The sequence below is a fragment of the Acomys minous genome (assembly GCF_964271855.1).
Source record: "Acomys minous genome assembly, chromosome: 5".
NCBI classification, from domain to species: domain Eukaryota; kingdom Metazoa; phylum Chordata; class Mammalia; order Rodentia; family Muridae; genus Acomys; species Acomys minous.
The window spans coordinates 10,110,863-10,123,306 of record NC_140494.1 but is presented as its reverse complement, the minus strand read 5'-3'; the positions used below and the strand labels follow the sequence as shown (position 1 = coordinate 10,123,306).

At 38.1% G+C, this 12,444-nt stretch overlaps 1 long non-coding RNA gene across 1 annotated transcript; it reads left to right on the top strand.

The window, feature by feature from the left end:
- The first annotated feature begins 1,477 nt into the window (after positions 1-1,477).
- Positions 1,478-11,985, top strand: LOC311597668. Its single transcript, XR_014779315.1, has 3 exons — positions 1,478-1,585; positions 5,462-5,630; positions 11,395-11,985. It is a non-coding gene; the product is annotated as an uncharacterized lncRNA (long non-coding RNA).
- The last annotated feature ends 459 nt before the right edge of the window (positions 11,986-12,444 follow it).

Here is a 12,444-nt window from a genome sequence, read left to right as displayed (position 1 = left end):
GTTCGAACAGGAGCTACAAACAGTTGTGAGCCAACATGTAGATGCTGTGAATTCGACTCTGGTGTCTGGAAGAGTAGCCAGTGCTTTTAATCACTGAAACATCTCTCCAGCTCCTCTTAGGGGGCAGTTTTAAGAGGTCTTTATTATTAGACATTAGCTACACATTATTAATGTGTTTGCTGTAACAATTTATGCATATTTATATATGATATATATTTATATGTGTGGTATATTTATATGTATATGATATATATATATATTGATCATACTTACTCAGTAGCATCTCTTGATCCACTCCCATTGATCTTCTTTTTTCCCTATTAGTCCCTCTATCAAATAGACACTTTCTTGGGTGCCCGCCATTCAATAAGAAAACACTGTAGCAGGCTCCTGCATGTGTGCATGGAATCCCAGCACTCAGGAGACTGAAGCATGGGGATTAGTAGTTCAGATTCAGTCTGTGATAGACAGTGACACACAACTAGGCAATGTAAATGAGGAGGGGATAGGAGAAAGAAGGAGGAAAGAAAACAGGGAAGCAGGAAGCAGTGTATTGGTAGGAAACAAATGGATTTTTAAATTAAATTTTAATCGCATCATTCTTCTTTTCTTTTCCTCCTTCCAGCTCCTCACGTGCCCCCATCCCTTCCACCCATCCCTGACACCCCTTATTCTCAGTCAAACTCCTGCCTTCTTTTCTTTGATTATGACTGTTACATGTGCGAGCACACACACAAATATGCAAATCAAACTTGTGGAGTCTCTTTAGTGTTGCTTATATACGTATAATTAGGGGTGGGTGTTCATCTCCGGAGAAGACTGTTTACTCCTCTCTGAGACATTAATTTTCTGTGCTTCTTTGTTTAGGGGTGGAAGCCTCTTAAGAGTTCCCTATTTCTGGTTGGCACATCTGTTGGTGTTGTAAATGTTTAGGTCGTGTTTAGGATGCCATTTGTTGTGCTACCATGGGAATAGCTTTCTTACTATTTCTAGAAGACAGATCTCACATAATATTTTCTGGACCCCTATCTCTCTCTTACAGTCTTCTCTCTCCCTTTTCCACAATGCCCCCTGAACTTTAAGTACAAGAGTTGTGTTGTGGGTGTTTCATTGGGACTGGGCCCCCCACATTCATTTTTTTTTAATCTTCCTTTTGACAAGTTTGTGGTTTTCTACAATGGCCTTGGAATTATACTGATCTAATATGGTGGTGGAGTAAGTTATCTTATATATATAGTTCTATTAACTTCAGGGAATTGGCTAGGGCTCTAGTACCAAGCATCGTTTTCCTCCGTGTCTTGGTTGTAATCCCCACCTCTGTAGCTGGGCCTAAGGCTCACTCAGAAAGAGCTTTTATAATATTTGAGTTGATTTTTTAAAAAAATAAATAAAACAACAGCATTCTCATTTCTGATACTTTTGTAGATAAAACACATTATGTTTTTGCTCATATTTCTCTGTAGGGTAGAGGTGTCACAGTGAGGAACCAAGATGGGCAATTCTGAAATAGAAGAAAGTAAATAAGGACAGAGTCCACACCAGTATATGAGTTTCCTCCTCCTTATTGCATGGCCACAGACAGAAGGTAATGAAAAACCTTGTTTCCACTTTGGATTTATTTGTTGTTGGCTTTGTTTTGTTTTGTTTTGTTTTTGTCTCCATGCTTGTCTGTGCATCATGTCATGTCTAGTGACCCAGAAAGCCAGAAGAGGGCAGCAGATGATCTGGATGACACTGGAGATAAAAAGATCATAGTGAACTGCTATGTGGGTGCTGAGAATCTAACTTGAGTCTTCTAAAAGAACAGCCAGTGCTCTTAATTGCTGAGCCATCGCTCCTGCCCCAAGATAGGATGTAATTCTGTGGGTAGCTTCTTCAAATCATCTCATGGAGTTATTTTTATTCATCAAGTATTGGCTGAGTATTTCTAAACCAAGGCGGTAGCCTTCTAGGGCTGAGACATGGTAGGCAACAGCACAGGTACTATCTAAACTTTACAGGGTTTGTAGTTTGGTGGGTGATGCAGTGAAATGGTGTTTTTACCTTAAAGAATTGCTACTCACATTCTGATATCAGGAGTCAAATTCCAGTTGCTCAGTTCCTTTTAGTCTGTCTATTTTTCTAGCTCAGATAGCACAGAAAGTCCTCATTTCCAAGCATCCGCAGGAAATGACACAATGAATGTTTTCCTATGAAGTCAATCAACAGAATAGCAGTAGCCAAGGAAAAGTATCAGAGAGGCAACCACTTAAATTTTTAAATGTCATGTTTTTAATTCTATAGAAAACATAAAATAACATTGCCAGATACTGTAGCATCAAGCCTTGTCCATTTCAGATTCAATGCAATTTCCCCTGTGAGAAAACTTTATGACTTTCTAAGAAGACTACATCCATGACACCTTCTAACAAAGTCTCCATAACATACTTGCCTGGCAAATAGGTAGTGCTACTATGATATCAAAATAACCATGCACTTCTGGGAAGGTATTACAGGAATCTATTTTTATGCATCAGCTTTAAAGAAAAAAATGGAACTGAATTTGGGGAAAATGGTGACATAACAGTCAGGATCTAATGAAGAAATAAAATCCATATAAGAATATAAAATTGGGTCCAGCAAGCTGAAAGTGTTAAGGTGCCTGCCACCATGACTGGTCGACCTAAACTTGACCCCATGTACCCTCATAAAGACAGGATAAAACTGACCTCCACATAGATGTGTGGCATACAGGGGGGGGGGGGGGAGGAGAGAGAGAGACGGAGACAGAGAGAGACAGAGACAGAGACAGAGAAACAGCTAAACAAATAAGAATAAAATAGAGTGAGTTAAAATTGTATAGATTTTTACAGAATGATGAGAAAGCTAAGAAAGAAAGAAGAAAGAAAGAAAGAAAGCTAAGAAAGAAAGAAGAAAGAATGAAAGAAAAACAGGAATGATGAGACAGGCAGTGACAATCCCCACTAAGCAGGAAGCACCAAAAATATGACGAGCCAGGAGATCCGGTGTTTCCAGGATGAGGGATGGAATCCTGGTTAACTTGTTGTGCATAAAACAGGGCATAGACACAATGTAGATAATTCACACTGCCATGGAAGCAAAAGAAGTGTCCATTCTAGCCTGTACCCTACACACGGGAACCCACAGGATGCAGCTGGATGAAAGTCACTTGACGGATGGGAATGTAGCGTGGTATAAACTAACAAGAATAGGACAAGTGACTCATGGATTTGAAGGCAAACAAGCCCAGAAGCAAACAGAGAGCAGGAACCTTTACTTGTATCTTGGAACGTATGGCTCAAACAGACTTTACAATATTTTAGGAGAGGCAGAAAGAGAAGCAATGCGCATGGGCCACATGAGAAGTTTCTTCACCTAGAGAGATGCCTCAGTGCCTAGGAGGGTCTCCTCATTTTTCATTATTTTTTTCCACGAACCTTAGACTATCCTTCCACTATCATTTTAACAGCTGGTAAATGTTTTAAAAATTAACTGGCAGGTTCAGAATATAGAAGTTGGAAAAGATGAATGCAATTTTAGAATGATAATAACTGTGTATACCAAAATAACCAGCCAGAAAAATATAACACTTCTTTAAGATAACAGTTATAAAGTAAAACTAAACCCTTTCCACATCACCTTTATTAAAATTTTATTCATGAATGGGTAAAATGGCTCAACTGGTAAAAATCGCCTATAACCAAGCCAGAGAACTTCAGCTCAGACCTATGGTGGAGAGGGAAAACTTGCTCCCACAAGTTCTTGTCTGATCTCTAAACACAAAATAGTACCACCCAATGCATGATCCAGCATCCATGAGTACAAGCATATGCACACAAGCACACACACACACACACACACACACATACGCAATTAAAAATAATTTGGCTACAAAATATATAGAGGAGCCATGTGTGGCGGCCGAAACCTATAATCGCAACATATGGGAAACTGAGGCAAGAAGATGGTGAGTCAAAGACCAATGTGAGCTACAGAGCAAGATCCTAGTTCAAAAATCAACTACTTAACTATAAAATAATAATACATAAATGATGGGAAGCGATGAAATACTACCAAAAGTACATATGTAGAAGGATGGTACCAGAAAACCCATGGGGTTCTCCCTGAGTGGTAACACTCAATACAATATGCGCACTCCACCTCGGAATCAATGCGTGTTACTAACATTCCAACTGCACTGGTCTTTGTTGAGAAGTCACCTTCATTTGTGCAGAGCATACAAATAACTTTGGAATTATCTGAAAAGTTAATAAGAGAAATTATGTACGTCATGATTATAAACATGTGGAGGATAAAGTACAACTATTTTAAATGTTGAGAATTGGTTACCAAAGCCCTAGTCACTAAAATAATAATTTTGAGGTCTAATTGGTGTTCCAGTGGAGCCAAATAAAAATCAAATGTACAGACCTATGTGCACTCAGACATAAAATTCAATATTTGAAAAAAAGTTATGTTACATTTCTGAGAACGTGAAACTCATTAACAAATGATATTAAACACAATAGAATACTGAATGCTCATAATATATAAAAAATATTTAGATTTGCATTAAATGAGAAACTGAAGGATGTGAACTGTGTGAGTGCATATCAATGTATATATGAGAACCAATACAGGCATAAAATATAAATGTTGTCTCAAATCTGTAAATAATATTTAATAGTATTAGCAGCGTTTCGTCATCTTTGTGCATTTAGCCTCCCATCGTGCACTGTGCTGTTCATTGAGGAGCTGTGGGACAGATTCTTAACAGAGTATCATTTGCTGAATCCTTCAAATATAACCATCAATAGTCTATGTCATTGATATAAACTGACTTATTTAATCTTACCGACAAATTAACAAGGTTCGCATTACCTTCATTTATAAGAGCAACAAAATGAAGGCTTTGTGAGGACAGAAGTTTGCCCAAGATCACATAGACCCTTAGATCCTGAATGCAGGTCTCAGGACCAACTCCATTCTCCATCCTCCCAAGAGCTGTACTATTGTCCTGCCTCAACCAATACAAGGACGTACAAACTGACTGACGAATCTTAGCTCTCTGAGAGTTCTATAAATTACCTTTCTTTTTCTCACCTCTGATAACTCAATTGGATGTTATTAAACCTGCTTGATAGGTGCTCATGTTTCTTCAAGCACCAAATATTCAGGATTATAGGTCAGTAATTTTTCCCAGTCCAGGTGAGGTTCCACATTTGCAGACTTGTCCCTGAGCTCTGGCAACAGATCACCCTTGCTTCCAGAAAGTTGAGTTATTTGTGTGCCACAGACTGTGAAATCAGAGACAGTCCGTTTCTATGGGAACCAGCTTTCTTTAATCCAAGTGGGCAGTGAAGAGTAATTTCCAAACGTTACAGAGTGAAGAAAAAGTTAGCCACACATCACATCCTTAGTTTGAATCATTATTTCTTTCACTTCCCTTGTTCCCCTTCAGAGATTCTTTTTAATCCTGTGTCGCTGAGGGAACTGCAGCATCTTTCCTTTACCTAATAAACTCTGTAAGAATCTTCAGGACGTCTGAAACCTAAAATGATGTCCTTGATGCATTCTCTAGTCTTCCTCATCTCCGGAAATTGAAATCACGAGACTGGGATCCACACAAGGTATTAATTTAATATAAGGGTCTTGAGGCTCTGGGCATGAGTGTGCAGATGCTATGAGAATAGGTAATTAGGAAAATTAATATTGGTATTCCTGTCTTTATCTATGAATGCTTCCACCTTCTCACTTGTGTGATTCTAATTTTAGGTCAAAAATGAAGAAAAGACATATTCTTACTCATTCTATATGCTCGTGTTCACTCTTGGGCATTTCAGTAATAAGACATACAATGTTTTCTTTTAAATGTAGCTTTTCCCCATTAATTATTATGGTAAGGAGCCTGAAGGTTTTTGTAATAAATGGCAGTCTCCTCCAGAAACTCAAGGCTGACAGATATTTCAGTATTGCCCAGCACAAGTAATTTTTGTGCATTTTATACAAATATGAACCTTTAAAAATAATTAATTATTAGCTTTATTTAGCATATAAGTGTGCTCATGTCATGACACATGTGTGAGTTTCAAAACAAAACTTACAGAGGTCGGTTTGCTCCTTCCATCCTATAAGTTCCGAGTCTTGAACTCAGATCATCAGTCTGAACAGCAGATACCCTAACTCACAGGACCATTTCAACAACTTCCCAAAGAGTCATTTTCTGTTTTTTCTTTAACAGGGAGCATAGTCACAAGTTACCACAACTGTCTTAATTCCTGTAATTGATGAAAAATTTAGGGAATAAAAGACACCATGTCATGAAATATTAAAAAAAAAAAGTTACAGTTTTCAAGAAAGATGCTTTTCAATTTTCTTTTCTCTATTGTTCCCTAATTTATTTTCATTACATTCAAGAGAATAAATGTCTTACTTATTTTAACATTCATGTAATTAATGTATATATCACTTTATAATGAAATAAAATTAAAATTTGAACCTTCAGTAATTTGGCTATTAAAAAGTTAAATATAGGCTAGCATTCATAAATTAACTAAATAAAAATGTTCAGCATTAAGGAGTGTAGAAACTTTTAACATGCCAAATATTACACTTTAAGATCTCCAGCAATCTCAGAAAATTGATGATAGTGCTTATCATATAATATCTGCTGTAATGATTTTATAATTCATTAAAAGGACAAGCCAATAGCAACATTAAGGTTCCTACATAAACTGCCAGAGTGTTGTATGCATGTCAACATGGAAATTGTAACTCTGTAAACTGTTCCAAAGACAATTGACCTAACCATGAAACACCTTACAGTGAATGCCACTCTTTGGACCTTTTTTTTTTTTAAAGAGATTTAATTACTAAAGTGCCCCAAGCATGTTTGCCTTTACATTATTTGTTTGGAAAATGAGGAGACAGCAGTTGAATAATCATTATGAAAGGTCTTTTAGTTAATGCTTTAGAGCTTCAGTTTAATTTTCATGTTCAAGTCTATTCCAAATATTTCATAAACCAAAACATTACCTCATGTCCTGGGTAGTGATAGTAGGGAGCCTGGCAAAAACTAAACAGTCATAAAAGCCAACCAATACCTAAGGCATGGTTAGAAATTTAACAATTTCAAATTATAAAATTCAAATGACTAAGAACTATAAATCCAACAATTTTTAAATTATGCTCACTTCTTGAACAAGAAAGTGAAATTATGTTTATTATGACCAATTTTAGGTTTTCTTGATTCTTTTCTCCCCTTTTTTGTGTGTGTGTGCATTTGTGTTTTGAATGGGGAGGTCAGAGGTTGATGTCGCATGTCTTCCTCGTGCTCTGATTTGTTTTTGAGACAGAGTTTTTGAAATTGGACCTCTTTGACTGCCTAGACTACCTAGTCTTCAAATCCCAAATCCTTCTGTCTCTGCTCTCCAGCACTGGTTTTATACTTATATACCACCCAGCTTGCATGTGGGTGCTGAGGGATTGAACTCCTGGCCAGTAGCTTGACCACCAGAGCCATCTCTTCTTCAGCCCTGCTATCCTGCATTCCCATGTGACTTAGTGTTGGATGGTAGCCACCTCTCTGGCTACCATCATGACCAATGATAATATATTCTCCAGTGAGCATAAGTTTAACCTCTGATCTGACTTTCTTGTCTACCTCACAAGATCATCTGTGGTGAGGGAGATTGTACAAAAGCCACAAATGCTGGCCAAGGTTCTTATAAAAGGGTAGCAGACAAAATTTACTGAATGATTAGTCTTCATGTGCAAATGCACCATCTAGTAAATTTCACAATGTAGATTAAATATTCTATTAATGCCAAACATGAAATCTTAAACTGATGGCCAGGAATAGTCAAAACACCCACTTTCTGTATCCCCCTCTTTTTCTCCATCCCTTCCTCCCTCTCCCTAGAGATAAAGTAATCCTATGTGCTTCTCAAAGGTCAGCTGCTATTACTCAAGTCTAAATAACTTCCAAATGTTCTTGCAATAATGGCTTGAGTTCCAGGTGAGAACATTTTAAGATGACCAGGTATTGAGGGCTCTGACTTCATAGATGGGTTTATCCACTGACAGATGCATAACTTAGTGGAAGTATTAAGAAGTGATGGAAACAAGAAGACAGTGTCTATCAGAGGTCCATCTTTGAAAGTGCTGACTCATCCTTGTTACCTTCTCCATCTTTCTCTGTATCCTGGAGGTCATAAGGTCAACAAGTTTCCATCACCATATAAATCTACCACAAACTGCAGTTTCTACCTTGCAATAGGGCTAAGAGCCATGGAGCTAGCCAAAGCATGGGTCAAAAGTTGTCTCCACTCTGAGGTGTAGCCTCATTCTAGGCATTTACTAGTTTCTATGGGAAAGAAGATTCTAGTGAATCTTGCAGTGGAGATTAAATCAATCATCAGTGAAGAAAGAAATAAGACTAACCTAAATTTCAATGATGATCTGACACTACCTGTCCTCATCATAGCTAGGGTTACCCCTGGTATAACAGAGTCAAGTGTGTGTGTGTGTGTGTGTGTGTGTGTGTGTGTGTGTGTGTGTTTGGGTGTGTGTGCATGTGTGTGTGTCTGTGTGTGTAGGTGTGTGTGAATTGCATGAGTAATAATATTTCCAATTTTAAAATCAAGATCAGAAAGCTATGGTATTATTTGCATACAGATGAACAGTACTCAAATAATTTTAACCTTTCCAGAATATATCTGCTAGTCTCAGTAAGCATCAGGTTTCTCATTTTAAGAGGTCTTGTACACTACTTATATTTTTTTGATTTGTAAAATAACATATTTTATTATATGGGCACTGCTTTGCAAGTACAATTGAAATCAACTCCAAAAATGTATCTTTTAGGAGAATTTACAAGCTTCATGTAAGATTTTGTAATTATGAAATCAATATATGATAGATACCTCAGCCTTTCATATTTCATGTATAATATGTGTCTGTGTGTGCATGTGCACCTGTGTATGTGAGTGTGCGCACATGTGTGTCTTCATTTAGAAATATATACATTTTTAGGGAGGCACTGCCTAATAGGCTACGCACACTTCTGTGGACAGCCTACACTCATACACAAAGTTAAAGCACTGAATAAACTTGGTGCAATTTTAAAAAATCATTTACCAGGTGTGGTGACATATGCCTTTAATCCTAGGACTCAGGAGGCAGAGACAGGTGGATCTTTATGCATTCCAGGTCAGCCTGGTTTACAAGGCGACTTCCACAACACAGAGATACACAGAGAGAACCTATCTCAAAAAACCAAAAGCAAAACAAACATTTAAAGGGGATTATGATTAGGATGAATTATAGGTAAGGAGCAGACTTAATCAAAACACAATATACACACGTTCAAAATTCTCAAAAACAATAAAGGCAATGAAGGAGGGCCATACAACAAAAAAGGATATAAAGTGAAAAAATTTAAAAAAGAAATGAAGTCAAAATAAATTGAAATAGGCAAGTAAATATATTCTTTAAATTCACCCATTGAAATTACATAGTTTGATAATTTTAGCAACTGTACAGTGGTTTAAAGCAATAATACATCATGGTTTAGAACATGTCTCTAATTTTACTTTTTATTTCCCACCTATTTGAATTTACCCTGAGCTGTAGCCAGTCTCTGACGTGTATTGTGATTCTATAATACTGTTTTGTCCAGGAACTTTAGATGTCTTCCATCCTTGCACATATAAAAGTTAAATAATGGATCTCCAGATGTATTAGGATAATTGGAATATTCACTTATAATGATAGCGTATGGTAAATAGTTGCTCTTAGTATCAACAGAGAAAGAATTGAGTGTGCTTCAGGTTCCCAACTTTCATGAGCTGTCACTGTCACTTGTTCTTGGGTGGGCTTTGGCAATACAGCAGTTTTTGAGTCATTTCTGCTCCTGTCAGAAAGCCCTCACCCATACTCATGTAAGAAAACCCAATAAAACGCAGTGGCCCACCACACTAGATTTGGTGCTATCATACTTTTGTCTTTCGTGTGCTCCCTATCTAGGGTGAGGAAAACTGTGTGCAGTGTCTTCCCAGGATAAGTTTCTTCACACAGTGCCATCCAGTTCTACACCCTTTCTGTCTCTCATTAGAAAACACACATGCTTCTAAGGCATAATAATAAAATAAACAAAAAACAAACTAATTAAACAACCAAGCAAGAGAAAAGGGCCTAAGGAAAAAAATCACAAGAAGGAAATATAGACTCGGAGTTATTCACATATATGCACGCGTGCGCACACGCACACACACACACACACACACACACACACACACACATCCCATAAAACTCCCCAACTGGAAGCATGTATATATATTATACAATTAAGGTGACAGGGATGGGGATTGGGGGGTGCTCATTTTTCTTCTTGGCGCTGGGACCCCATCTGGTGTAGGCCTGTTCAGGCCCAGTGCATGCTCACACAGTCTCTGTTAGTTTATATGAACAGCATCCCTGTTGTATCTAGAGAACCTTAATTCCTTAGTGTGCTCTGTCTCCTCTTGCCCTGCTTTTTTCCCCTCCTCTTTTGTAGGATTCTCTGAACCCTGCAGGGAGGAGTTTGACGGAGACATACTGTTTAAGCATGAGTATATCAAGGTCTCTCACTTTCAGTGTATTGTCTGGCTCGGGGTATCTATTTGTTCTGTCTGCTGCAGGAGGAAGTTTCTCTGATGAAGGTTGAGCGAGGCACTGATATATGAGTGTATGGAATATCCTTAGAAGCCATTTTTTCGTGGTAGGTCAGTAGCACTTGGTTTTCCCCTGAGTCCCAGCCCTACCTAGCCTCAGGTTCTTGTCTACCAGGCCGGTGTTGAGTGTGGGTTTCATCTTGCAGAGTACACCTTTACTTAAATCAGATCTCTTTTTATTCCTTCACTTTATTTATTATTTCTTTTTCATCACTCATTCATTCATTCATTCATTCACCTTACATCTTGGTTATAACCCCATCTCCCCCTCCCTCCCACAGCCCTCCTACCTCTTTTTTAAAAAAATATTTTTAGTTTATTCCACATGTATAAAACAATCAACATATAGCAGGGAAAACCATGTGACAATCATGAGAATAATGAGTTCTATACATGTTACATTCATAGTGAATTGGCCATCTGCATTCGTTCCATTTGAAGTAAGTGTATTTCCTGTCTTGTCTATCTGTTACACTTAGGATATATATTCTTGTGTTAAAATCTGCCAAGTATTTGACATGCTCATGTTTTGTATCAGTATAGTAAATTCTATAGCAATGACTTCGACATAACCTTCATTATAAGTAACAATTAAGGCCTTGAGTTAAAGAGTAGGTTCAATTATCTAGCTTTTGTTCTACCCTCCCTCAATGGTCCTAAATCTCCCTTTCTTTCCTTTCAGCTCCCATCTCCTTGCCTATGTATGCAAGATAAAGGAACCAGCTGGATCAGATCTGACAGGAATCATTCCTCCCAGCATGATGGACACTGACATCCTCCTAGTTCGAGTTCCAGATGATTCTGTTGCTTTTACCCATCAGATTTGGACAGCTCCTTGGACAACATTGTAGAAAACTTCTGATCTAATTTGGGCCACCTTTTCAATCTCCTACTAAGCCTAGAATCTCTTAACATTTGGAAACTGAACCACAAGTGCAATCACTAAATGGCTTAACCATTCTCTCCAATTTTGGGGGGCCCATTCAAAGGTATTACTTGCCCCAATTGAACCTGAAGAAACCTTAAGAGAACGATGCCCCATTCCCTCAAATGGAGGAGGGTTGTATAGGTTGCTGTTTGCTCACTTGAGCTGCAAATGCTTATTCCCATCAAGAAGTGGTCATAAGTCATTATTGGTCTTATACAGAGAAAAAAATTAGGAGAAACATAGGAATGTCTCTCTTTGCCTAAATCAGATCTTTGGTGCTTACTCCCTCAAGCTTTTTTGCCACTATTGCACCAATGTATCATGCAAGTAAAACACCACTGCTGATTGAAGGATTCGGGGCTGCGTTGTTATTTACTTTTGTCCTTTGGTAACTTGCAGTGTAGCTCCCAGTACCATGAATACTAATCCATAGGACTGATGGCTCAAGGTAGGCGCCAGATTGACTTCTCCATGTTAAATGAGTAGCGCCCACACACATTTTGTATCTACAGATTGTGTATAGTAGATCTAGCACACAGCATGGAATTTATACCTGTGGTCACACAGAATTTAGTTCTGTTGTTTCCTAAGTTGTGAAAAGATTAGTAAATAAGAAATTTCTGACTGTCTTAAACTCTCTCTCTCTCTCTCTCTCTCTCTCTCTGCCTCTCTCTCTCTCTCTCTGCCTCTCTCTCTCTCTCTGCCTCTCTCTCTCTCTCTCTCTCTCTCTCTCTCTCTCTCTCTCTCACACACACACACACACACACACACACACACACACAAACACACACACAATGTCTGTGT